The 5340-nt window shown below is 33.8% G+C and overlaps 1 non-coding gene across 1 annotated transcript; it reads left to right on the forward strand.

Annotated features, from left to right (window-relative positions):
- Positions 1-397: 397 nt before the first annotated feature.
- Positions 398-493, forward strand: LOC126692786 (small nucleolar RNA Z102/R77). Its single transcript, XR_007645079.1, has one exon. It is a non-coding gene; the product is annotated as a small nucleolar RNA Z102/R77 (small nucleolar RNA).
- The last annotated feature ends 4847 nt before the right edge of the window (positions 494-5340 follow it).

Raw genomic sequence — 5340 nt, forward strand, 5'->3', positions numbered from 1 at the left:
TTGTACCCTAAAACCCTACTATTTAAACAAAAATATCATCAGGTTATTTTATTCTACTTAACGTGGCTCTACCTCTTTTTTCTCTCTAGCAAAGTTGGAAATAAGGTATCAATTTTAACCTTTTTTTTTGTCTTTATTAGAAACAAATTTATATACTATTGAATTGCTGATTTCGTTCATGATTCATACAGTCTTTCTCAACTTACTTTTCATCATGAACATAATATAATTTTTTTTTAATGAGTTACGGGTCTGTGGCTCTAAATATGTGTCTGTGTCATTGTTTTTGTAATTTTGTGTGGGCATTTGGCTGCTTAACAACACTGCTTCTTTATGCTTGTTAAAATCTATATCTATTTTACAAGCTGGGTTTTTGTTTTTTAATTTTTGGAGAACAAGATGATGAGGGTCAGGGATATGTTTCCCTATTGGTTTGATTGCCAATATGATGGCATCAATCATGTACTAGGCTACTAGCTCTAGCTGTTCATTCTTGTTCTCCACACAAATATTATTTACAATTTAATTTTGTCTTATGTATTTTTATTAAAAAATATAAGGTACATGTTTTTTTTTTTGAAAGGGGTACAGGTTTGAGATTTTGTCCCATTCTCTATGAAATAGTCACAAAATGGGAGGAATTAACTAATGCATACTATTGACTACTTAGTATAAAGGAGATTTGTTTTAGTGTTTTTTAGGCCAATGAAATATGAATACCCATTTGTGTATGCGCTACGGGTGCTATGATTTTTAATTTAATTGTTTAACGACGTTGCTAAATATATTTTAATTGTTTAACAACGTTGCCAAGGAGATTTGTTTTAATTTTTTTTTTCGTTCCCATTATTTTATATTATCTCTGTTGGAGAAATATAGTTTGTCCATTACTAAGTTGCTAAATTAACATCAGGAAAAAAATGACTTCACATGAAAACATTGGTAGCTCCAATCCATCTGGCAGCAATCAATTTCCTTTGATAGTAGATGAAGATAATGCAACCCCATCATCACCTCTGTTGAATATGCCAAACGATGTCTAGGCAGTCCAGCCTAGCAATGAAATAATTCAAGAAGAGGGGAGATACAAATCAATTGTTTGGAATCATTTTAAGAGAAAGAGAGTTGATGAGAAAGACAAGGCTGAGTGCAATTATTGTAAGAAATTGCTAGTAAGGGGATCCAATTATGGCACTAAACATTTGCATGACCACGTGAAAATATGTGCAAGGAGAAAGTTTCAAGACATTAGGGATATGAATCAAAAATTTTTGGCGAGGGATCAAAATAAAGTGGATTCAATGGCGGGTGTGAATGCTTATAATTTTGATCAAAATGTATCAAGAAATGAATTTGGTCGTATGATCATCTTGCATGAGTATCCCCTCTCTATAGTTGACCACATTGGTTTTAGAAAATATTTAACTTCTCTTCAACCATTGTTCAGGATGGTTTCTAGAAACACAATCAAGAAGGACATTTTGAGCATCTATGAGAAAGAAAGGGAGAAATCAAAGCATGAAATTGATAAGAATCAGGGTAGAATTTCTATTACCACTAATATGTGGACTTCACAGAACAAAAAGCGAGGGTTTATGGTTGTAACAGCACACTTCATTGATGGTTTGTGGAGATTACAAAGCCGAGTTATGAGGTACTTTTTTTAAAGTATATATTCATTTTTATGTTTCAATTAAATTCTTTTCAAATGTTTTATGAACTTATATCATTGTTGGTTCTAATTATTTAAATTTCTTATTTAAGGTTTATTTATGTGCCATCTCCACATACGAAAGAAGTGCTTTCTAGTGTCCTTCTAGACACTTTGTTGGAGTGGAATATTGATAGGAAGTTATCTACTGTGACTATGGACAATTGCAGTACTAATGATGCAATTATAAAAATGATCTTAGATAAGCTTCAACGTGGTGCACTTATTATGCGTGGATCAATGTTACATATGCGTTGTGCAACACATGTTCTTAATTTGATTGTTCAAGATGATTTGGATGTAATTGGATCATGCATTGAAAAGGTTCGAGAAAGTGTGGGATTTTGGATTGCATCAACAAAGAGAAGGCAAAATTTTGAAGAGACAGCTTGACAAGCACATGTTGAATGTACCAAAGAACTAGCCCTTGATTGTAAGACTTGTTGGAACTCTACCTATCTCATGCTTTCTATTGTTATAAAGTATCAAAATGTCTTTTATCGATTGAACATATGTGAGTCATCTTATAAGTGCATTCCAACGGAGGAAGAATGGGAGATGGCAAGTAATATATGTGAGAGATTGGTAGTGTTTCACAAGGTTACAGAGCTATTTCCAGGTACCTCATACCCTACAGCTAATCTTTTCTTTCCTAAGGTGTGTGAAATAAAAATAGCTTTGAATTCTTGGTTTACAAGCGCAAATGATGTGATTAGGAGTATGGCATTTAAAATGTTGGAAAAATTTGATTGTTATTGGAATGTGATTCATGGTGTTATGGTTGTGGCAACCATTTTAGACCCAAGATATAAGATTGAATTGTTAGAATATTATTTTCCAATAATTTATGGTGATGAAGCTAATAATGAAATTCAAAGGGTTAGAGATATTTGTTATGAAATGATTCGTGACCACAGTTCTGGGAGAATGGGTAGGGAAGGTACTCGTGGCCCTTGTGTGGGAGAGGATCCACAAGTTGATGACTCCCTTATGGACTTTGAAAGATATCTTAGTCAGAAAAAAAGCGGTGGGTATATTAAATTGGAGTTGGACCATTACCTTGAGGATGATTTAATGCCAAGAACTGTGGATTTTGATATTTTGGCATGGTGGATAATGGGCCAAAGTATCCTACTTTGCAACGTATTGCAAGGGATATCCTTGCCATTCCAGTGTCAACTGTTGCCTCAGAGTCATCATTTAGCACAAGTGGTCGATTGTTAAGTCCACATCCCAGTAAACTTCATCAAAAGACTGTGGAGGCATTAATGTGTGCTCAAAATTGGTTATGGGTTGAAATTAATGGTAATTAAATTTACTAGTTTAATTATGCAATGATTTATGTTGCTGCATTCTTTATTATATTTTTCAATTGTTTGATTGAATTTATTTTATCTTTTTTTTAGGTTCTTCATCTACCATAGATAGAATTGAAGACAAATTCCAAAATATCCTGGATGATTCTGATGATGAAGAAGAAAGTGGTGTCACAATGATGGAAGAAAGTGGAGATTCTTTTTGAAGAACTAGGCAATTTTTATTTTGTTATGTATTAGGAGATTGGATTATTTTATTGTGTCATACTATGAGATTTTTGTTGTGATATTGTCTTGTTAAACATTTAGATAATATTATTTAGTTTTTGCTAAAAATTAGTTTGATTTGATACGATAAATTTATTTATAATTTCAAGTATATTTTTATTATTGAAACATGTCATTTTATTTGAAAAAATGGTAATAGTTGTAGGGAAAATTAACAAGAAATAAAGTTTTATGGTGTAGGGCAGGGCTTCACGGGTCTTCGCGGGGCCTTAAGGGGCGGGGATGGGGTAAGAAATTTTCCCCGTCATGCGGGGCGGGGCGGGGATGGGGCAAGAAAAATCCATGTGGGACGGGGGCGAAGATCTCATCCTTCGGCCCCGCCCCGCCCCATTGCCATCCCTACCCCTGCATGCTCCACACGTGTGCCAACTTTGGCGGCTTGCTAGTCGCGAGTCACCCGCGAGTCTCTGCATCCTTGCACAATCTTGAACATTTCTTCACACTCTCTTACTCATTACCCTTACATGATTCCCACCTAAATACAGGGTTACTAATTGCTAAAATACGAGCAAATTAGGCACGGAATAAAGCCAACAGGATGGTTGATAAAATTTAACCTTACATACCCAAAATTCATGATTACATTACATGCATTAATTCATTTAATGCATATCATAAAAATGATCTTGAGGTTCTAACGGTCACGACGGTATGCCGGATTTCCAAATCTGACCGTCGGATTGAAAGATATTGCATGATCAAGTTTGCATGGTCTACATGTATTTTGTTTTGGTGAAACCGGCCATGCATGGTGAATTTAAATTAATTATGATTGGTTAGACAATTAAAATTAATTAAATAATTTTGCGATTGGTTGTTAGTTAGTGTCAAAAATAGGCTTGCATGCATGGGAATAAAGAGGATAATTAGATAAAAACAAAATTGGGATGATCAAGACTTTTTGGAGTATTTATCTACAATATAATCATTGCTGAAAATACCTGAACTATCAAAAAAGTAATTTAATTTTTAGAATATGGATAAAAAATGCGTCTAAGCGCAAGTCCCGGCTAAAAAAACCTCAAAACAGGAGTCCAAAATGGACCAAAACTCAAGCACGTGTCAAGCACCCAAGAGGGCCATTCGGCACTTTTCAAGTGCCAATTGGCATAATGTGGGGCCGGCCCGAGGGCTTCTTGATGGAGATATACCTTACCTTTTATGATTTTTTAGAGATAGGGATGTGTCCCAGTTCGTATTCTGATCATTCAGCTAATTTTTCAAACATCCTAGCTCTATAAATAGTGGATGCCTCTCAAAATTTAGAGGACTTTTTCACACTTTCTAACTCCCCTCTTTCTGGCTCTTCTCTTCTTTTCAATTCTCTTTTGTAAGAAAAATATTTTAGGCTTCAAAGAGTTCAGTAAATTTCTTTGAATCCTAAAATATCCTTTCACTAAGAAGAGCATGCATGCAAGAGGTAGTTAATTTCTTTTCTTTTTCTAGTCTTCTTTATTAATTTTGATTGATGATGCATGAATAGGTTTAGGATATTTTATTATTTCTGATTCTTGATATAATTGCCATGCTTTGTTTAAATTGTTTTTCTTTCTTTAATTGTGTTCTTAGATGACTGTTTGTTGTGATTTTTTTCTTTTGAATCTCAAAATCTACTATCAAAGATTTTTTATACAAAATAAATCTGAATTTTTTAGATCTAAATTGTTTTACTCATAAAACTGATCTGTATTTTCATTAAATACATATATGATTTTTTTAAAACCATAAAACTGATCTGTATTTTCATTAAATATATCTGATTTTTTAAAACCATAAACTGATTTGTATTTTCATTAAATACAGATCTGATTTTTTAACTGTAAAGTTGAATTTTATCAACTATCTTATTGGTTTTATTCCGTGCCAAATTTGCTTGTATTTTAGCAATTAGTAACCCTGTATTTAGGTGGGAATCATGTAAGGGTAGTGTGTGAGAGAGTGTGAAGAAATGCTCAAGATTGTGCAAAGAAGCAAGGGTTCGCGATTGGATCTCGCGGGTGGCTCGCGGCTTTCAAGCCACCAGAT

The sequence above is a fragment of the Quercus robur genome, chromosome 1, assembly GCF_932294415.1.
Source record: "Quercus robur chromosome 1, dhQueRobu3.1, whole genome shotgun sequence".
Classification (NCBI taxonomy): domain Eukaryota; kingdom Viridiplantae; phylum Streptophyta; class Magnoliopsida; order Fagales; family Fagaceae; genus Quercus; species Quercus robur.